This window comes from Mustela putorius, unplaced genomic scaffold (assembly GCF_011764305.1).
Source record: "Mustela putorius furo isolate JIRA1106 unplaced genomic scaffold, ASM1176430v1.1 tig00000460_pilon_pilon_pilon, whole genome shotgun sequence".
NCBI lineage: Eukaryota > Metazoa > Chordata > Mammalia > Carnivora > Mustelidae > Mustela > Mustela putorius.
In genome coordinates this window covers 10,365,592-10,388,490 of record NW_025421389.1, presented here as the reverse complement: position 1 = coordinate 10,388,490, position 22,899 = coordinate 10,365,592, and the positions used below count along the sequence as shown (strand labels likewise).

Below are 22,899 nucleotides of genomic sequence, written 5' to 3'. Positions count from 1 at the left end.
AGGGTTAAAAAAAAAAAAAATAGAACATTCCTACCCTAACCATCCCCTCTAACAATTATTAAATTGACCTTCATGGTAATTATTTATTCTTTATAGTTTTACCATCCAACCATTTGTCCTTAACCGCTGTAGTTTATCCTGTTTTCTAAATTTATATAAATGGAATCCTTCAGTATGTATTCTTAAGTATCTGGGCTCTCTCAGTAATCATGGCGTTCTGTTTTGTTTTGTTTTGTTTTGTAATCCCTACACCCCGTGTGGGGCTCAAACTCGTGACCCTGAGATCAAGAGCTGCTTGCTCTTCCATCTGAGTCAGTTAGGCACCTTTCTTTCACTAAATGTGTTTTTGAGAGTCATTGGTATTGTTGAGTGTGGCTGTGTAGTATATTACTGTGTTGGAAGAAACTGATTTGTTTTGCTGACGGACGTTTGGGTTTCCAGGTTGAGGTTATTGGGATACTATTGTTCTCTCTCGCTTGCCTTTTTACTCTCTTAATGATATCTCTGGAAGAAGTTTTTAATTTTAGGGTCTAACTTACCTCTTTCATGATGATGATGATGATGGATGCTTTTTGTGTGCTCTTTCAAAAGTCTTTTCTTACCCTGAGGACATAAAATTACTTTCCTTGATTATCCGTTAGGAACTTACTATTTTGCCTGGCACATTCAGAGCTACAGTTTACCTGGAACTGATTTTTGTGTAATAAGAAGCATGGTCTTTTTATTTTTATCTTTTCCATATGGGTATGTGGCCCATACCATATGGCTATCCAGCTTGCACCATTTATTGTCAAGGTCATCCTTTCCCTTCTGTTCTCCCATGGCACCTTTGTTGTTAATTAATATCTCTGTATGGGTAAATCTGTTTCTCGGCTCTCTTAATCATTGATGTTGGTGTGTATCCTTACACTAAGTCTATACCCCCCCTTTTGTTTCTAAGATTTTATTTATTTATTTGACAGAGACATCACAAGTAGGCAGGGGGTGGGGGAAGCGGGCTCCCCGCTGAGCAGAGAGCCTGACATGGGGCACCATTCCAGGATCCTGAGACCATGATCTGAGCTGAAGGCAGAGGCCTAACCCACTGAGCCACCCGGGTGCCCCAAGTCTACACTCTCTTAATAACTGTACTTTATAATAAGGTTTTATATCTATTAGTAGAATATGCCCTTCTACTTTGGTGGTCTTTAATAGGGTTTGACTTTTTGTAATTATTTTCTTCCCAAATACATTTGCTGCATTTCACTGAAAACAGCTACTTGTAGGAATTTAGATTGGGATTGCATTTATTCTGTAGTTAATTGGGGAAAAAATTGATTGATTTATTTATTTTTAAAATATTGATTATTCCAGGGACGCCTGGAATCATATAACGGAGTGTCCAACTCTGATCTCAGGGGTATGAGCTTGGGATCTGAGTTGGATTTGGTGCTGGGTGTGAAGCCTACTTTAAATAGTCTTCTAATCTAGAGACAGGGTGCATGCCTTTATTTAGGTCTTCCTTCATTGCCCTCGGTCATTTGTATGGCTTTCTGCCTAGAGATCTTGTACTATCTTGTCTTAAGTTTATTCATAGGTATTTGATTATTTTTAATGCTGTTGTAAATTTATTGTTCTTTTGTGCTTGTGAAAACACAGTTGATAGTTCCAAATTGTGCATCCAGAAGACATGCTAAACTTGTGCACTAATTATAATTTATCAGTAATTTTGAAAATTTCTGAATATATTCTACAGATTATGATAGTTTTGTTTTTTGCCTTCCAATTCTCACAGCTTTTATTTCTTTTTCTTGCTTTACTGCACTGGCTAAGACTCTAGGAAAATGTCTGAGAGACGTGGTAATAGCTGGTATCTCTCTTTAACTCCTGATTTCAAGGGGAAACTACATTTCACTGTTTATATGATAATTGTAGGTTTCTTTGTAGATACCCTGTCCTTTATTAGAATAAGGAAGAGCTCTTCTGTCTGCTAAAGATTCTTTTCGTGACTGATTGTTGAATGTTCTTCACTGTTTCCCCAACTATTTAGGTGATCATATGATTTTTCTTTTTGATAGTATGAAATATTAATTGATTTTTTAAATATGTAAGCAACTTTTGCATTCCTGAAATGATCCAAACTTACTTACTTTCTGGATTTGGTTTGCTTAAATTTTGTTCAGGTTTTTTGCCTCTGTGCTCAAAAGTATTTTTTGGGGTGCCCAGGTGGCTCAGTTGATTGGACGGACTCTAGATTTTGGCTCAGTTCATACATGATCTCAAGGTTGTGGGATGAAGCCCAGCGTTGGGCTCCGTGCTCAGTGTAGTCTGCTTGAGATTTTCTCCTCCCCCTGCTTGCACTCTCTTTCTTGCTGTCCAAAATAAATGAAATCTTAAAAAATTATTAAAAATCATTTTTAAAAAGTCGGTTTGACTTGTAATTCTTCTCTCTCTTTTTAAAAAAAATATTTGTCAGGTTTTGGTTTCAAAGTTTTAGGGCCTCAAAAGGACTTGGAGAGAGGAGATACTGCCTCTTTTTCTGTTCTCTGAAATATTTTACTTACGGCATTATTTTTCTTTTAAAGATTTTATTTATTTATTTGACAGAGAGAGATCACAAGTAGATGGAGAGAGAGGCAGGCAGAGAGAGAGAGAGGGAAGCAGGCTCCCTGCTGAGCAGAGAGTCCGATGCGGGACTCGATCCCAGGACCCTGAGATCATGACCTGAGCCGAAGGCAGCGGCTTAAACCACTGAGCCACCCAGGCGCCCAGCATTATTTTTCTTTTAATGTTTGGAAAACAGTTTGCCAGTAAAGCCATCTGGACTTTGCTTTGTGGTAAGATTTCTAATTATGCATTCAATTTATTTACTGATTGTAGGATTAGTCCTATCTTGTGTGAGTTTGGTTAAGTTTCCCTAATAATCTATTTAATTGGATTTCTTTAATTGATATAGTTTGATCAAAGTTGTTTATAATATACTCTTAATGGTCTTTGTAATATGAGTAGAATCTGCAGTGATGTTACCTTTTTTCATTACTAACTTGGTTATTTTTGTGTATTTTTGTTTTGTTGTAGTGGGTCTAACCAGGTGTTAAGTCTTTTTATCACCTTTGGGTTTTGTTGATCCTCTCTGTTGTCTGTTTATTTTACATTTTCTTTCTTTTTTTTTTTTTTCTTTTAAAGATTTTATGTTTAAGTTCTCTCTAATGGCTCAGACTTAGCAGTCCTGAGCTCAAGAGTCTGTGTGCCCTGCAGACTGAGCCAGCCTCCATTTTATTTCTGCTCGTTATAATTTTCTTCTTTCTACTTTCCAGAGGTTTAATTTATTCTAACAGTTTAATTTATTCTTTTTCTGACCACTTAAAATTTTTTTTGGCCTTTCTGCTTTTATATTAATTTAAAGCTATAAATTTTCCTCCAAACAGGCTTTAGCTGCAGTGCACAAGGGATTTTTTTTTTTAGCTTTCTATTTAATTAATTTTATTTTATTTTTAATTTTTAAGATTTTATTTATGTATTTGACAGAGAAACAACGAGAGAGGGAACCCAAGCAGGGGGAGTGGGGGAGGGAGAAGCAGACTCCCCACGAGCAGGGATCCCAGTGCAGGGCTTGATCCCAGGGCCCTAAGATCATGACCTGAGGCGAATGCAGACATTTAAGGACTAAGCCACCCAAACCCGAGGCACCTCTGTTTTTGTTTTTTAAAATATTTTATTTGGGGGTGCCTGGTTGGCTCAGTGGGTTAAAGCCTTTGCCTTTAGCTCAGGTCCTGATCTCAGGGTCCTGGTATCAAGACCCATATCAGGCTCTCTGCTTGGCAGGGAGCCTGCTTCCTCCTCTCTCTCTGCCTACTTGTGGTCTCTGTCTGTCAAATAAATAAATAAAATCTTTAAAAAAAAATAAAAGATTTATTTATTTGAAAGAGAGTGAGCAGGGGGAGGGGGGAGGGAAAGGAAGAAGCAGGCTCCCCACTGAGCAGGGGGCACAACTCAGGGCTTGATTCCAGGACCCTGTGATCATGACCTGAGCTTAAGTCAGACACTTAACAATGACTGAGCCACCTGGTGCCCCAGCATGTAAGTTTTGATATGTTATGTTTTCATTATCATTCACTAGAAAAATTGGTTTTCCACTCTAATTCTGTTTTTTTTTCTCCCTGGGCTATTTAGAAGTACGTTTGCTGGGGCACCTGGGTCGCTCAGTTGGTTAAGTGCCTGACTCTTGGCCTCAGCTCAGGTCTTGATCTCAGGGTTCAGAGTTCCAGCCCTGTATTGGGCTCCTTGGTGGGTTCCTCAGTGGGTATGGAGCCTACTTAAAAAAAAAAAATAGTACATTTGTTAATTTATTTTTTTTTAGACTTTATTTCAGCTTGAGAGAGAGAGAGAGAGAGAGATCACAAGCAGGGGAAGGGGTAGAGGGAAAAGCAGGCTCCCAGCTGAGCAGGGAGCCCCATGTGGGACTCCACCCCAGCACCCTGGGATCATGACCCGAGTGCTTAACTGAGCCACCCAAGTGTCCCCGTTTGTTAATTTCTAAATATAGGGATTTTTTCTGGTTGTCTTTTTGTTATTTCCAGTTTAACTGCATTGTGGTGAGAAAAATAGTGTATATGGTTTCAGTCCTTTGAAATTTGTTGAGACGTGTTCTATTACTGGTCTATGGTAAAATACTGATTATGTGAATGAAGAGAATGTATATTCTTCAGTTTTTACTTCTGATGTTTTCTGTATGTGCTGATCCTGTTGTTTTTGTGTTGTTCAGATTTTTATCCTTAAAAGATTTTTATGATCATTTTTTCCCAGTTATTGAGAAAAGTGTGTTAAAAATCTCCCAACTGGCATTTTTATTTTTTTTTAAAGACTTTATTTATTTGACAGAGAAGAGAGCAAGCACAAGCAGGGGAGCCAAAGGGGGGAGAAGGAGAAGCAGACTCCCTGCTGAATAGGCAATCAGAAAAATTCCCTATATTTAGAAATTAACAAACAGGGGCACCTGGGTGGCTCAGTTAAGTGCTTGGGTCATGGTCAGGCTTGATCCCAGGACCCTGCAATCATGACCTGAGCTGAAGGCGGACACTTAACTGACTGAGCCACCCAGGCACCCTCTCCTTGTAGTTTTGACAGTTTTTTGCTTTGTTTTGAGGCTGTTCGTAGGTGCATACAGATTTATTATTATTATCTTTTCCTGAAGAATTGAATCTCACAGTTATAGTTTCCCTTTTTAATCCAGTAATTTTTTTGCCTTTACTAATATTTTGTTTAATATTTCTATGTTTTATATGTGCTATGTTTTTTTCTTTTATTAACCTAGTACCTGTGTTTTCCTGGAGTATTTAGTACATTTACATTTAATGTGGCTGTTGATATGCTTGAGTTCTCATCTACCTTCTTATTTAGTGCTTTTTGTTTGTTTTGCCAGTTTTTTTCCCCCCTTAGTTAATTCCTTTGGAATTGTTACTATTTTACTTCTCTTATTACTTTGGAACATATTTATATAGTCTTTTATTACTGCTTTAGGGGTTACTTTAGAAATTTCAGTATCTTTCACTTTTTGGTGCCTTACGTTAATTGGTATTTTTATCCTCTTCCTGGACAATAGAAGACTTCAGAACACTTTTAACTCCATTTAACCCCATCTCATCTTTTCTTTTGCCATTGTTGTTATATATGTTAATTTCATTTTAAACCCCAGAAGATGTTACACAAACCATGTTCCATATTGTCAAATGAATTTAGGTCAGTGGCTATTGACTCTGGAGGTGCACTGGTATTGTTTAGGTAACTTCTGCAGAACACAGATAGCTGGCTGTAGTTCAGACCAATGACATCTGGACCTCTGAATAGAGGGGGTCAAGCATTAGTATTTTCTAAAAACTCCTTAGGTAATTCAATTTTGTGGTAAGATTGAGAGCCTCTAGTTTTCCATATTTATTGTTTTCATGATTTTTTTATACCTCTTGCATCTCTGACCTTTCTTGGGTAATTTTTTATCTTCCAAAACATGTTAGAATTTTTTTAAAAAGATTTTTATTTATTTATTTGACAGACAGAGATCACAAGTAGGCAGAGAGGCAGGCAGAGAGAGAGGAGGAAGCAGGCTTCCTGCCGAGTAGAGGCCTCAATCCCAGGACCCTGAGATCATGACCTGAGCCAAAGGCAGAGGCTTTAACCCACTGAGCCACCCAGGCGCCCCGTGTTAGAATTTTTTTAAGGGTAGGTTGGCTGTTGTCATATTCTTTTACCAAATACCTTTTTCACTATCTTTCTTGCAAGATAGGTTCATTGGAAATAGAATTTATTTCATCATCTTTAAGTACTTACTCCATTCCTGATACTTTGTTACCAATATCCCGATATTGAATGTTATCAGTAACTGGAATTTGTTGTCAGTATAATTACCCTCCTTTGAAAGTAACGTATTCTTAAGTCTCTACTTTTAAGCTTTTCTCTTTGAATCTGATTTTCAGCAATTTTTCTATTCTATACTTAGAAGGAGTTTTTTTAAAAAAAAACAAATGTGTTCTCCTTGGGGCTCCTGGGTAGTTCAAATACCTCACTCTTGATTTTAGCCCAGGTCATGGTCTCCGGGTTGTGAGATTGAAACCTGCATCAGGCTCTGTTCTGGGTATGGACCCTACTTAATATTCTCTATTGTTCTCTCCCTTATTGAGAGGACATTGAGACTCCCCACTTGAGTGTTCTCTGTCTCTCTAAATAAATAAATAAATAAATAAAATAAATTTTAAAAAATAATTAAAAAAAAGCTTCTTGAGTCTGTGGTTTGATGCCTTTCATCAGTTTTAGAAAATTCCCAGCCATTTTCTTTTTAAGCATTTAAATATTGTTTCTGTCTGATTCTCACTTTCCCTGTGGGACTCCAAAAACAATACCTTAGATGTCACTGTGTCCACTGTGTCTCTCCAGGTCTCATTTGATAGATTTTCTTCTGGCTCATTTTTCTGCTTACTAATAATTTTTTCAGCTGTATCTGATCTGCCTTGAAGCCCACCAATCAAGTTCTTAATTTCAGTTACTGTAGTTTCAATTTTATAATTTAAAAAACTTTTAAAAAATTTTATTTGCCAGAGAGAGAGTGAGAACACAAGCAGGGAGAGTGGCAGGCAGAGGGAGAAAACCCCGCTGAGCACGAAGCCTATTGGGGGACTCAGTCCTAGGACCCTGAGATCATGAGCTGAGCTGAAGGCAGGTGTGTAACCAACTGAATCATCCAGTACTGCATAATTAAAAATTTTTCTAAGTGTTTCTAGATCATAGCTGAAATTCTCAGTTTTTGTCTTCTGTGTCTTTGACCATGGGAAATATATAGGTCTGTGTCTGATAATTTCAGTATCTTGGGGTCCCTGTTTTTTTTTTTTAAACTAAGATCTATTTATTTTGGTTTTCATTCATGTCTCCTTTTTTGTCAAAGTAGTTTTGATTATGTGCCAGACACTTTATTTACACACATGCCCTATAGGCTAATTTGAGGCCTAAGCTAATGTTATACTGTAAGGAGCATTCCATTCGCTTCTTCCTGAAGCTTGGGGATAGTAGCAGTCCAGGATCTCCTTTTCATTTCATGGATTTAGATTGTTAGAAGCTGAGCTGCAATCTCTGGGAAGGCCTGTCACCATTCTTGGTTTAGTCTGCTTTGTAGTATCAACTTCTAATTTTAGGTTCTCCAGGTATACTTCCCTTCCCCTGTTCCTCCAGCCCTGGACTCCAGTCCCTTTCCCTTTAGTCCTTCTGTGCATCAAAAGCACTATTTAGATACTCTCCTCAGAATCTTTGTTTCCTCAGAGAAAGAAAACTCTGCAAGCTGTGCCTGTCTGCCTGAGCCTTTATTCTCGTTAATTCTTTACTGTCATTTTAGATCTCTGCTGCCTTTGAGCAGGTGATTTTCATATTTTGTATTGCTCTTCTGGTTGTCCTCATTAGGGTGGTTGGTCTGAATTACCTAGTTGAGCATAACTGGAAGTTAATTCCCTTGAAATTAGATATTTCCTGGGAATTTACAGAGAGAACTTAAGTGAATTTACATAGTTAGGGAAGAACAGACAATCAGGAATAGAGTAGTAGATTCTAGTGATTGTTGGAGTAATAATAATGATCTGTTTATGGTGCAATTATTATGTATAATGTCTTAAAATTTTTTTATTTGACAGAGAAACAGTGAGAGAGGGACACAAGCAGGGGGAGTGGAATAGGGAGAAGCAGGCTTCCCATTGGGCAAGGAGCCGGATGTGGGGCTGGGTCCCTGGACCCTGAGATCATGACCTTAGCCAAAGGCAGACACTTAACCAACTGAGCCACCCAGGCGTTCCTCTGAATAGTGCTTTACATATATTCATTGAAACCTTGAAATGATCCTGAGAATGGGAACTGTGGTTATCCTTGTCTTACAGATTTAGGAACTGGGATGTGTTCAGGTAAAGTTACTTGACCAAGGTCATGATTCAGGAAGTGATGAACTTGTTCTCAAGTTTGTGCTGGCTGGTGGGACAGATCAGATCCCCGGGGAAAGGAAAGCCCAGGTTGGGAAAGCTCAGATGTCTCCAGAGAAGGTTATCCGATAGTCAACATTCATTTTTTAAAATTTGTTTATTTTTGTAAGGCTTTATTGTTATTCCCATTATCACACAGTATAATATTAGTTTCAGTGAAAATATGGAACGGTTCACAAATTTGTGTCATCCTGGTGCAGAGGCCCTGCTAATCCTCTCTATATTGTTCCAACTTTAGTGCATGTGTTGCTGAAGCAAGCTCCTGACAGCCAAAATTTAGGTAAAACATTATACGAGATGATTCTTAGTAATCAGAAAGTCAAGGGAAACTGTCCTCAGGCCCGTAGTTTCTCCACCATCAAACCATTATCAGTAATTGTCCTATTGTTAGGTCTCGAATGTGTATGATCTGTCTCAGAAACCTATTTGTCAATTCTTAAAATCTTGAAAAATGTTTGAGATTCTGGGGGCACCTGGTTGGCTCAGTTGGAAGAACATGTGACTCTTGATCTTGCGGTCATGAGTTAAAGACCCATGTTCGGTGTAGAGATTCCAAAAAAATAAAACTATTTAAAAAAAAAAACGACTGAGGTTCTCAATTGACTCTTTACAAATGATTATTAAAAGTGACCCTTAGTGTGTGTCTGTGTGTTAAAGAAAAAATACACAGTCATTGTGAAAAATTTAGAAAAGACAGGTAAGGCAAAACAAATAAAAATAAAGAAATTAACCTATTAAAGAATTTACCAATTAGATGAATAACTTATTTTTCCCACTTTTGTTTTTTAAACATCTTAATTTTTAAAGTAGATTCCTCTTTATATGTTTATAACCTGTTCCCCCCATTTCACGTATTGAGTAACTTTCCAGGGTGTTAAGTATTTTACATCACTTTTAGTTGAATCACCCTTCATGGTTTGGGGCTTTTGAACTCCTGCATTTTAAAAAATTTTATTATTATTTTTAGCTGATGTTACTAAAAAGTAACATGATGTAAGATAGAGCAGAACATGCCTACTACATATTGGTGCATTTGGAAGACAATTAAAGGAAAGGAGTTATAGTCACTTAGTGTTCAGTAAATGCCCCAGAACCCTCTCTGCTCGTGTCCTGGGGCCAATACACTGAAGGGGACATCGCCTGCGCAGGGCCACCCTTCCAAGGCTTAGGAACTCTACAAGGGGGGAGTGGAGTAGGAGAAGGGTGCCTAGCAGACCAGCCTGTCACAGGGTCCTCTGTGCATTCTGGCAGCTAGACTTCATCACGGAGGTCCTGCCCTACGGGGGACAGTGTATACCTGAAAACAGCAGAGGGCTTAGAGTGCTTGCTTTCTCTCTTTCTTTCTCTCTCTCTCTCTCTCTTTTCTTTCTTTCTTTTTAAATATTTAACTTATTAGAATCATTTGGAGGAGAGACAGAGAGAGAGGGAGAAGCAGGCTCCCCACTGAGCAGGGACCCTGATGGGGGACTCCCATTCCAGGATCCTGGGATCATGACCTGAGCTGAAGGCGGACCTTTAATCGATGAAGCCACCTGGACGCCCCCAGAGCATTTTCTTCATTGGGTGTGGCTCATCATGAAAGGGACGGCTGTCCACGTTGGGCTGGGACTTGGTACATCTGGTTTGGCCAGTCTTCACATCTAAGAAGTTGTTCATCCCAGCCACAGCTTGCTTTCGGGCAAGCTCCACCTGGAGTGCGCAGCTGCGGTACACGCCCTTGCTCACCTTGTTGAACTTGGCGAGGGTGAAGTTCAGTGCCTGCTGTACATCCTCCTCTTTGATGTGGTCAGCGTCCCATGGGGCTTCCACCATTGGAAACAGGCTCCTGCTCATACCAGGGCCAGAGTCAGGGCCAGGGTAGCCAGCAGGGTGCTCAGGGGCCCGGCCATGGTGTGCTCGGAGGTGGATGAAACTTAGAGGGGATTGATCCTGCAGCGGCCCTCCCTGCATTTTTAAATAAATATTTAAATATTTATATTTCATCCGCCCCCACAAGTTGCCTTCCATACCCTGAATACATAGTACTTAACGCTTACACTGCAGAAGAATACTGTTTACCAGTGGTTGGGTTATTTGCAGTATTGGCATTACAACTTGAATATATGATTGTATTTTGCCCTTATTTTATAAGAATGAGTGAAAAAAATGAGAAGCACAGTGCTTACTGTGTTGATAAAAAGCGGATGGTATAATGTATTGGTACTTACTTGGTGCTTTCTGGAAAGTCTTTGAAGTTAGGTGAACACTCAGTGGGCTCAATTATGTTGGAAAAGTGAGGGAGTGTTTTTATGTATTAATCCTATTTAAAAAAAAACATGTGTTTGAGAGAGTGCATGTGCGAGAGAGTGAGTAAGCACCGGGTCAGGTGGGGGGAGGGCAGAGGAGGGATAGAGAGGGAGAAGCAGACTCCTCACAGAGCAGGGATGGGAGGCGGGGCTTGATCCCAGGACTCTGGGATCATGACCTGAACAGAAGGAGATGCTAAACCTACTGAGCCACGCAGGCACCCTTATTACTACTATTTTTTTTATTTTAAGTAGCCTCCAGGCCCAGCCTGGTACTTGAACTCATGATCCTGAGGCCACGAGTCGCATGCTTTTATGACTGAGCCAGCTAGGCACCCCTATGATGGAATGTTTTTAGATTCTGGTATCAAGTTTTCAAGGATATTTTTTGTCCTGAAAGACTAGGAGTAATTGAGATTTGAATAAATCATTACCTTTCTAGTAGCAGAACCCCCAAATAATGTTCATATCTTTGAACTTGCCCACTTTTCCAAGAATTATATATAAAAGCAAGAATCTTCCTATTCTGTAATTTAGCTATAATTTATTGAATTCTTTCCTTTATAATTGGATATTCATATTTCTGTTTTTTTTTCTAATATGCAGTGGATGTCGCCTTTTTTTTTTTAAACCATTTTAGCTATATCTTAAGTTGACATTTAAAAGAACCTTTGTCATAACTTGTTCTAAATTTGAAGACTCTCCATGGGAATTGGTTCATTTGAAGTTCTTCGTAGTCTTCATTAGCCCATATTTATTAAATTGCTATATGCAGGCACTGGGACATGACAGATAACACTATAGGTGAAAGCAGCATATAGTTACCAAAATGATAAATGAAAGAAGCCTTTTATGTTGTTGGAAAAATGATGCTGCTTCTCCAGTCTTTTAACATAGATGATTTTAGTCTAGTTTATCTTTTTTAAAAAACTTATTTCTAGGGCTTACTTCCAGATACATTAAATATGTCAGCCTAAAGATACAGAAATTTCTCTGAACTGGACTATTGAAATTTCTTTTCCTTTTCCTCCCCCCTCCCTTTTTTTTTGGTAAGAGAGAGATTGTGCATTCATGTGTGTTGGTGGGGAAGGGTAGAGGGAGAGAGAAAATTAAGCAGGCTTCGCGCCCAGCATGGAGCCCGACATAGGGCTCCATCTCACAACCCTGAGATTATGACCGGAGCTGAAATCAAGAGCTGGACGCTTAATCAACTGAGCCACCCAAGTGCCCCATAAATTTTTTTTTTTGGTAATATATACATAACAAAATGGTTAAAGTGGTCAGTTTTAAGTGTATAGATCAGTGGCATTAAGTACATTCACAGTCCCCTGCAACCACCAGCATTGTCCATTTCCAGAACTTTTCAGCTTTGAAACAGAAATTCTGTACTCATTACACACTAACTTGCTGTCTCTCCCCCACCCGAAACCCCCCTGGAAACCTCTCTTATGAATTTGCCAATTCTTATACATGGTCTTAGAAACATTATACTGTTTTCAAAGTAAATGTATCAGAATGGCATTCCTTTTTAAAGCTGAATAATATTCCATTGTATGTATATATACCACATTCTGCTTATTCATTATCTGTTGATGGTCATTTGGGATGTTTTTATTCTGGCTCTTGTGAATACTGTTGCTGTGAACATGGGTATACTTGTATCTGAGTTCCTGTTTCAGTTCTTCTGGATATGTACTGAAAAGTGAAATTGCTGGCTCATATGGAAATTCTCTGTGGAGCTTTTTGGAAACTGAACTGTTTTCCATAGTGGTTGCTCCATTTTACATTCTCATCATCAACGTGCAAGGGTTCTAATTCCTCCACATTCTTGACTCTGGTTGTTTCTGGTTTTTTGGGTAATAGCTATCCTAATGGGTTTGAGATGGTATCTCATGGTGATTTTCATTTCCCTAAAGCTTAGTAATGTGGAGCATCTTTTCATGTTGGCCATTTTGTGTATCTTTGGAGAAGTGTTTATTCAAGTCTTATGCATTTTTGAATTGGCTTTTTGTTGTTGAGTTGTAGGAGTTCTTTATATGTTCTAAATATTCATCCCTTATCAGATATTGACTTGTGAATATTTTCTCCCATTCTTTGGGTTGTCTTTACTCTCTTGATAGTGTCCTTTGTACAGAAGTTTTTTATTTTGATAAAGTCCAGTTCAGCTGTTGTGTGTGTGTGTCTCTCTGTGTATGTGTGTCTTTGTTTTTGGTGTCATTATCTAAGGGATCATTGCCAAATAAAATGTGAAGATTGCCCTTATGTTTTCTTTCTTTCTTTCTTTCTGTTTTTTTTTTTTTTAAAGAGGTTATTTATTTGACAGACAGAGATCACAAGTAGGCAGAGAGAGAGGCAGGCAGAGAGATGGGGGGGGCGGCTCCTTGCTGAGCAGAGAGCTTAATGCTGGGATCATGACCTGACCTGAAGGCAGAGGCTTTAACCTGCTGAGCCACACTGGTGCCCCACCCTTATGTTTTCTTATAAGATTTTTATCTTTTGGGGTGCCTGGGTGGCTCAGTCAGCTAAGTGTCTTACTTTGACTCAGCTTATAATTTCAGGGTTCTGCGATCGAGCCCCATGTCAGGCTCTACCCTCAGTTTTGTCTTTTTAGCTCTTGTGTTTAGGTCTTTGACCCATTTTGAGTTCATTCTTGTTTGTGGTTTAAAGTAAGGATACAGCTTCATTCTTTTGCAGGTGACTGTCCAGTTTTTCCCATCAATATTTGTCAAAAAGCTTGTCCTTTCCCTTTTGAATGGTCTTGGCACCCTTGTTAAAAATCATTTGATTATATGTGCAGGCGTTTGTTTCTGAGTTCTCCATTCTGTATGTCCTTTTTTAATGCTAGTACCACACTGGTTTTATTACTATAGGTAGCTTTGTGGTAGGTTTTGAAGTCAGGAAGTTTAAGTCTTCTAACTTTGGTCTTTTTTGAGAGAGTGAGGTTCCATATGAATTTTAAGATTTCTTTTTTTTTTTTTTAAAGATTTTATTTATTTATTTGACAGACAGAGATCACAAGTAGGCAGAGAGGCAGGCAGAGAGAGAGAGAGAGAGAAGCAGGCTCCCTACTGAGCAGAGAGCCCGATGTGGGGCTCGATCCCAGGACCCTGAGATCATGTCCTGAGCCGAAGGCAGAGGCTTTAACCCACTGAGCCACCCAGGCGCCCCTGAATTTTAAGATTTCTAAAAAAAATTTATGCAGAAAACACTTGAGAGTCTGATAGGGATTGCACTGAACTGGTAGATTACTTTGAGTAGTATTGTCATCTTAATATTAAGTCTTTAGGTCTCTAACATAAATTTCTGTAATCCAATTTTTTATAATCGACATGGGATTAATTTTAGTTTGTACTATAACTTCTGGGTGTTAGGTGTTTGATGACTTTTAGGCTTCTGAAATTAACTGTCATCTCTACTAGCTGTGATTCCTGGTATCTAAGCACCAGATAGAGATGCAAAACCTGTGGTCAGCAGACAGCATGTGGCCTGGACTTCTGTTTTAATTGGCTGTCACCATGTTGGACTTCATTGTATTTTAAATTCAAATTGAACATCACCATTTCCAGGGCGCCTGGCTGGTTCAGCCAGTGGAGTATGTGACTCGATCTCAGGGTTGTGAGTTTGAGTCCCACATTGGGTGTCAAGAGCACTTGAAAATAAAATCACCAAAAAACAAAACAAAACAAAACAAAAACCTTCCAAATAACATGGATTTATATGTTAAAATTCCTTTCAGTTTTTGAGAAATTGGAAGATCTGGCAACAGTGCTCAAGTAGCACCAGGCTTCCTTCAGATGGGAAGGAGACTATGGTTTTCTTGAGGAAAGTTTCATGTGGGTTGCCGTTTTTGTCTCACATTTTTGTCTGCCACTATCACCTCTCTGTTCGTCCATAGGCAGAGAGATTTCAACCCTTTTGAAAAGAGGAGAAAGAGAAAGTTGGAATGAAATTATCTCTTGGAATAAGTATTTATTGCTCATGGCAGATTTTAAGTGACCTGAAAACTGCTTTTCATAACAGACTCTTTGATGGTCTGGTTGGACCTTGCCCTATCCCCACTCCCTTTTGAAGATGGTTTATGCTTTATAATGCTATATAATGTTTTTCCTTATAGCAGCTCCTTTTTTTTTTTTTCTTTAATGTCTGCACACAGTGTGGGGATCAAAGTCACGACCGAGATCAAGAGTTAACATGCTGTACTGCCTGGGCGAGTCAGGCACCTCTTCTTATAGCAACTCTAAGAAAAATGAGGCTTGGTTAGGTTCCTGAGAATCTACATTAATAAAATATCCTGCTGAGCTATCATTATGAAAGATTAATTTTGTGAATTGATAAAAGTCATTGATACTGAAGATTGGTTAGTGTTGTTTTTAAAAAATGTAAATAGTAATCAGGAGAGATAAAAATCAGATTAAAATGTTTTAAGTATTGATTTTAAAAGATGCAAAACCTGATAAGCTCCTAGCCAAGTTAAGCCATTACATGTGGTTTTATTTATGTATATGTAATGAGTGAAGAAGTTGAACTTGTCACAGAATAATGGAAGTGAAAGCATATTGTAGCTCTAGTGGCAGACTGGATTTCATGAAAATATCCCTATGGTAATCTGATATTATGAGAGCAGCATTTATGTCTCCAAGAAGCTATAGGAAATGGAATATAAACTTCAAGTCCCATTTGAGGTAATGATGGTTGCTTCATATACATTATTATTTTTACTTTTATTAGAGATTTTATTTATTTATTTGAGAGCGAGAACAAGCGAGGAAGCAGGGAAATGGGCAGAGTGAGAGGGAAAGAATCACAAGCAGACTGCACACTGAACCCGGAGCCTGATGCAGGCTCGATCTTAAAACTCCAAGGTCATGACTTGAGCCAAAACCAAGTCAGATGCTTAACCAACTGAGCCACACAGGTGCCCCTTATTAGAAGATAATATTATACCTATAGTATTTTTAGCATTCTTTTTACTTGGTAATTTGTGAGGATATATTTCATTGGATATCACATCAGTGCCATATCCAGTATGTGGGACAGTGTTTAATGGGAGCAAATGTTTAGAAGAAAGCAGAGATAAGTGATCAGAAGGTCAATAAGGTTGCATTATTTTATACCATCATAGGTTGAGTTCATTGTTGGCCAAGTAGATTATTCTGTTAAATATTACTGAGATTAACACAGGGCTTCTGTGATGTTTTGTAGACAACTAGTAGCCTTGTTTGAATCCAGTTTTTTTCATAGGGCCAAAGAAGGAAGTTTAACCTAATAGGAACACTTGCTTACATCCTGGCATTAAGTATTAGAGATGAGTTGCAAAAATTCTTTCATTGAGCTACTTAATAGCTGTTCCCAAGAGACAAGGAGAGTGAAAGGAGAGTCATTCTGATACATGCCAACCTGGATTGCTCAAATTTGGCTGAGGTACTAAGATACCAGATATTACTATACATAAATAGCTGCTTGACCTGCTAGTCCTTGAAGGGTTTAAGGTGAACTAGTTCTGTTGACTTTGTAAGACTGTTTAGGAGAAAAATGAGAGATTTTTATAGACAAAGTATGTGTGCTATTCAAGTTCTCATATGTGCTGAAAATTACCTCTGTGCATAAATGCTGAGGAGATATTGTGTGGGAGTGGGTGTGTTATGGTGCGGGCACTGTGTTGGTAGAAATAATTTCCTTAGAGTGTTTGGGTTGACATCATTTAGAGGCCAATCTACTAAGGACATATAAACACTTGTAGTAGAACTAGTGTTTCATACAGTGGTGTGGTTGTTGTTGCTCTCAAACTATATTCAGTTTTCATTGGGTAAATTTTGAAGAACTGTTGAATTTGTGTATTCATACATATATATGTTTGTGTATACATAACATAGGTACATATATAAGATTGTGGCTTGTAGTGATACATTAAAAGAATAAAGGCTTTTTACTATTTGGTGTGACTTTTTAACTATTTGGAAATATGTGAAATCAGTTTAGCAAGATGGTTGTCAATTTTTCATCCACAATACAATAGTTTGGAAATTGCTGATGGTTGCCAAGCTGTCGTCTGCCTTTTATGGATTTGCTTTTATGATGTGTTTGAATTAAAATTAAAATGGCATGTTATTATAAACAGCAAGTAATTACGCTTGGCCTGGGCAATGTCTGTAAATCATCAAAGGAAAGAGGTTTTTTAGCCGAAGGAAAGGATGGTTTGATTGCTACAGGAAAAAAAAATGATTAGTTGGATTTTTAAGAAAATCAGCACTCAGGGGAAGGCTACAAGGAGTATGGAAATGCCCGAGTTTTCCTGAAAAGTTAGCTGAATTTAGAAGTAAGGAATAAATACACTAGGAATAAGGAAGGAATAGGTACACTAAATATGTATCTTTGGAAAAATGCCTGCCTCCTTCCCCGTATTGACTGACGCATTCATGTGTAATGAATCATCCAGGTGTGTAAACTTGAAGGAAATACCCAAGTTTTTAGAGCCACAAAGGGTACTGTAGTTTGTTCCAGGGAAGTTTTCCAAGAAAAGATGTCATCTCTCTGTACTTCCGTAGATTTAAATATTTTAAGAAGCCTCAGCCACTCTTGCCCATGAAGGAAACACTCCAAAAGAACTTTTATGATCGAGATACTTAAGTTTATAATAGCACTTGTGTCTTCTTGTTTTCCTCTTATTTTCATAATTGTTCAGAAAAGTGGACTCCCAGTTTACAATATTACACCTGTAGAAACCAGGGGTACCATCACTGCCCCTTTTATTTCGGCTTAACTTTTTTTTTTAAAGATTTTATTTATTTATATGACAGAGCGAGATCACAAGTAGGCTGAGAGGCAGGCAGAGAGAGAGAGAGAGAGAGAGAGAGGAAGGGAAGCAGGCTCCCTGCTGAGCAGAGAGCCCGATGCGGGGTTCCATCCCAGGACTTTGAGACCATGACCTGAGCCAAAGGCAGAGGCTTAACCCACTGAGCCACCCAGGTGCCCAGGCTTAACTTTTAACTGTCATTTAGAAACCAGTCAGAAGTTGGGGACCTCCTATATGACGTGACAGAGTTGAAGAAGCTTTCCTTCTTTATTAGGATCATTTTGTTTACAGAATTGTCTGCCCTACCAAGTGGAGCCTTTATGCATATGAGGACTTGTGAATTGTTCATTTTATTGTCTTTAGAGCCTGCTCCCTTGAAATGTTTACTGACTTAAAACAAAAATAACTGAATCAGCAATTCCTGTGGGATGTGAACATTGTAACATATATGCTCTATTCTGGTTATTTTTATAGTCTTTGGATGGCCCTTGGACTTTGTTCTGTGGTTGTCAGAAGCCTGAAAGAAGAGGGATTTGTTTGTTGATGTCTCAGTGACGGTTCCTTTCATAATTGTGGATCTAAGAAGCTTGGGGGATGAAGGAGAGTGTCCACTCTTACCCCCACCCCGCCCAGTTGGTTAAAATAAGAACTGTGGCTCTTGGCACTTAACCCACTTACATAACTTATACTGAATCCTACACACACACACACACACACACACACACACACATACCCTTGGCTTTTAATATTGAATCTCTTATAAGGAGAAATGTCTCAAGAAATGACTTCTTCCTATCTAATTCCTCTTCATTATTTTACTTGTAACCCTTGTCTCTTTTGAACTAGTCTAGCTTTTTCAGGGAAGCTTTGTGGCCCTTAACCCATTTAAGTCTTAACAACTTGAAGATTTCTGAAGGAACTCTCTGAGTACCTACTTCATTCTTCTGATCACTGGAAACTCTTGCTAGCCTTAGACTTTATGATGAAAGAAAGGAAAATGCATTTATATGGAATGAAAAAGGTCATTTGGGTCATACCTTCTAGCATAATGCTAACTGAACATTGAGCACAGAACTGTCTCCCAGAAATAAATGCAAGCCATGTATATGTAGTTAAAATTGTTCTAGTTGACATTTTTAAAAAAATCATAAAATAGGTAGGGGAACCAGGCTGGCTTGTTCATAGAGCATGTGACTCTTGTCTTAGGGTTGTGAATTCAAACCCATGTTGAATGTGGAGCCTACTTTAAAAAAAACAAAAAACAAAACAAAACTAGATGAAATTAGTTTGACCATTATATTTTATTTAACCCAGTATATCTGAGATATAATCATTTCAATGTGTATAATCATGTTATAAAATCAACATGTAATAAAATTGAGTTATTTTGCCTTTTAAAAATTTACACACCAAGTCTTTGAAGTTCTGCCTCTATTCATAGCCACATCTCAACTTGGATGGTACTCTTCATTGGAAATACTTGATTTTTATTTAGATTTCATGAAATTTACAGTTGGCAAAGTAGACATTCTCAAGTTGTTCCAGACATACACGTTTTCTAATAACTGGAGTTAAAAAAAAATCCTGTTCCTTTGATATTTGTGTCTTTGTTGACAAAACTGGTTCATGTTCTTTATTTCTTTAGAAAAATATTTATTTGAGCCTGAGTTGGTTAAGCAGTCGTTTTCTGCTCAGGTCATGGTCTGGGAGTCCCAGGATCGAGTTCCAGTGTGGGGCTTCCTGCTCAGCATGGAGTCTGCTTCTACCTCTGCCTGCCCCTCCCTCTTCTGGTGCACGTGTGCGTGTGTGCTCTCTCTCTCTCATTCTTTCTCTCTCAAATAAATAAATGAAATCTTTAAAAAAAAACTGTTTGTGTGTGAGTGGCAGAGGTTGTGGGGAGGAGCAGAGGGAGAGAGGAACAAGTGGACTCCATGCTGAGTGTGGAGCTCAACTCTGGGCTTGATCCCATGAGGTCAGTGACAGGAGCTGAAATCAAGAGTTGGGTGCTTAGCTGATTGAGCAACGCAGGTGCCCTTAGAATCAGTTTCACCTTGAAACAGAAGTATGTAAATTCAGAACTATTATTTAAATAAATCCACTAATTCTTGTATCAGCTCAGTACTATTAATATCAATGCAGAGGAACATTGCAAATACTGAAAAGCAAGCCTAAATTTAATTCATATCAAACATTATTCTGCAGATTTTTCTTGTAGTTTTTGTAGCCAGTTCACATCACACTATGCTTTTAATTAAAGTCTTCTGCATATTTGTGTTACAAAGTGAGGAAATTATTAATTTGCATTGTAAAATGTTTTAGTTTCAATGTAAAATTTTTTTATACTTATGTAGCCAAGGCACAAACTTGCCTTTGAACACTCTATTCATATACAGTGTGATAGTGATGTGATTGTTTTAGGTTTGCTAGGGGCACCATCACAAAATACCACAGACTGGGTGGTTTACATGTAGAAATTTATTTTCTTGTATTTCTGGAGGCTGAAAGTCCAAGATCAGGGTGCCAGCAGGGTTGGTTTCTGCCTTTTCTCTGTGTCCTCACTTGGGCTTTCTTCTGTGTGCAGGAAGGAAAGATTGATTGATTTCTGGTGTATCTTCCTCTTCTTTTTTTAAAGATTTTATTTGAGAGAGAGCACACACATAAGCAGGAGGGAGATGGACAAGCAGACACCCCGTTGAGTAGGAAGCCTGATGTGGGGCTTGATCCCAGGACCCTGAGATCATGACCTGAGCTTAACCACCTGAGCCACCTGGTGCCTCCTCCTCCTTTTTAAATATAGTTGCCTCAGATGATCCTACCTATTCTCTGGGCTTAAAATTCTTTCAGCCTGTTACTAAATTGCAAATTCATGATTCCAGCCCACATTACCCTCTGGAGGTCCTGACCTGGTAAGTATCTCCACGTTGGCCACTGTGGTGATGCTGGTGCCTTTCGAATACAGTGTATCCAGGTCTGAAGTCCACCCATCTCCAGCCCCCTCCTTCCAGCCCTTTTAAGTTCCTTTGGTTAGTAGTGGCACTGCTCCCTAGTTGCCAAAATTAAAAAGTTGGCATCATTTTGATGCTTCTTTAATCTCTCTTATTCAAATCCTCTAGACATTTCTCTAGCCCCTTTCCTGCGCACTGCCCTGGTGTGTGTTCATCAGCCTTTCTCCTGGGGGAATGCAGTGGCATCCTAGCTGACCTCCTTATTTCTACCTAATCTTCCACATCGCACCCTTCTACCTTCAAAAATATGCCTAGCAAGTCTTCCTCGAGTTGGAAGAGAGCTCGTGCCTAGTTTTTCTGGAGGAGAGGTTCTGAAGACTTGGCCCTTCCCCTCCCCACACAGCTGTTCTCTCCTGTGCCCTGCCCTGTACCTGTGTCTGCTGTAGCTCTTCTCAGATTACACTGCACTCAGTTTCCACTTCCTCACCCCTCATTCATAATGCACGTGTTAGACTGTAGTTCTGGGTTTTTCTGTGCCTGGATCCTGTCTCTAAGACTGTTAGCTCCCCAGATGCGGATCTGGGGTCTTACTAGTTTGCACAAGTGTACTCATTTGCTAGGGCTGCTGTAACAAGTCCCACAAACTGAGCGGCAGAAGGAAGAGCAATGTAGTGACTCTTCTGGAGGTTAGACGTCTGAGACCAAGTTGTTAGGAGGGTAGGATGGCGCTCCCTCTGAAAGTGCTTTTGAAAGGGTCTGTTCAGGCCTCTCTCCTAGCTTTTGGAGGTTCCATGACTTTTGGCAGCATGGCTTCATTCACATGGCTTTCTGTGTGTGTGTGTGTGTCTTTACATTTCTGTTTTTATAAGGGCATCAGTCATATTGGATTAGGGGCCCACCATTCTCCAGTATGACCTCATCTTAATTACATCTGCCTGACCTGATTTCCGGATAACATCACATGTGGGGGTAGTGGGAGTTAGGACTTCAAATATGAGTTTGGTGGGGATATACTTCAACCAGTAGTATGTTGACTATAACATAATTGTAAAGTGATCCAGTGGAGTCATTTTTTAAAACGATATTATCTATTTGTCAGAGAGAGGAAGGCGCACACAAGCAGGGGAGCCGCAGGCAGAGGGAGAAGCAAGCTCCCCGCTGAGCAGGAAGCCTGATGTGGGACTCAGTGCCAGGACCCTGGGATCATGACCTGAGCAGAAGGCAAACGCTTAACCCACTGAGCCATCCAGGCACCCTCAGTGAAATAATCTTTGAGTAAAAGTTCAGACTTTTATTTACTTAATGGGCATTATGTTTAAATAATCAAAAAACGCTTATGATTTCGTTGTTCATACTTTCCTATCTCTAGCTTTTGAATTGTTGCATCTCAAAAGATGCAAGTGGATGATTCTAGTTGTTCTGACTGTCCTGGTGAGAGAGAGAATGTGTGGCTTAGCTTTCGATGTATTTAATGTATGAATAAGCCAACAAGGACAAAGGAGTGGAAAGAAATTTCGAAGATGGAGAGCAGATGGACCCTGAGTAGCACAGTTATTAGCAGACCAGAAGGAACTGAAATGTAAATGTAGGGGGAGAGGCCAACTGAAAGCAAACTGATTTGCAGAGCAGGACTTGACTGAGGAACAGGAAGCGTCAGGGCTTCTGAGTGGGTGAGGGAAGAGGTTGAAACTAAGTGTGAATCAGCCCAGGAATACCCCTCTCACTGTGTCATTCTCCTTCCCACCCCCGCACGGGGAGAGGACATTTCCCGATTTTACCTGGGGACAGCAGGCCCAGCAGAAGATGAGAGGCTGAGAAGTGGCAGTCTCCTTAACTGGGCCACCAGTCTGCTGACAGCCAGGCTGGTGGGCACCAGGCAGTGAACTTGCTGCCTTCCGCTCTGGATAGGTAACTCATTGACTGGTCCTAACCACATACAGAAAACTTCTAGTCAGGAGCATCTGGGTGGTTCAGTCAGTTAGTTCAGTCAGAGCTAAAGCATCTGCCTGTAGTTCATGTCATGGTTCCAGGGTCCTGGGATCCAGCTCCCAGATTGGGCTCCCCACTCAGCTGGAAGTCTGCTGTCCCTCCCCTTCTGTCTTTCCCCCCACCCCCTCCCACTTGTGTGCTCGCTTGCTCTCACGCTTTCTCTATAAATAAAGAATCTCTCTCTTTTTTTTTTTTTAAGATTTTTATTTATTTGTCAGAGAGAGCGAGCACAGGCAGACAGAGCAGCAGGCAGAGGCAGAGGGAGAAGTAGGCTCCCTGCCGAGCAAGGAGCCCGATGTGGGACTCGATCCCCGGACGCTGGGATCATGACCTGAGCCGAAGACACCTGTTTAACCAACTGAGCTACCCAGGCATCCCAATAAAGAATCTCTTTTAAAAAA

General features: G+C 39.5%; 1 protein-coding gene and 1 non-coding gene across 5 annotated transcripts in view; one reads left to right on the top strand and one right to left on the bottom strand.

The window, feature by feature from the left end:
* The window catches only part of APLP2 (amyloid beta precursor like protein 2), an 83,060-nt gene that overhangs the window by 9,012 nt on the left and 51,149 nt on the right, over positions 1-22,899 (top strand). The gene's annotated exons all lie outside the window — the stretch shown is intronic.
* Positions 8,644-8,746, bottom strand: LOC123392211. Its single transcript, XR_006606918.1, has one exon. It is a non-coding gene; the product is annotated as a U6 spliceosomal RNA (small nuclear RNA).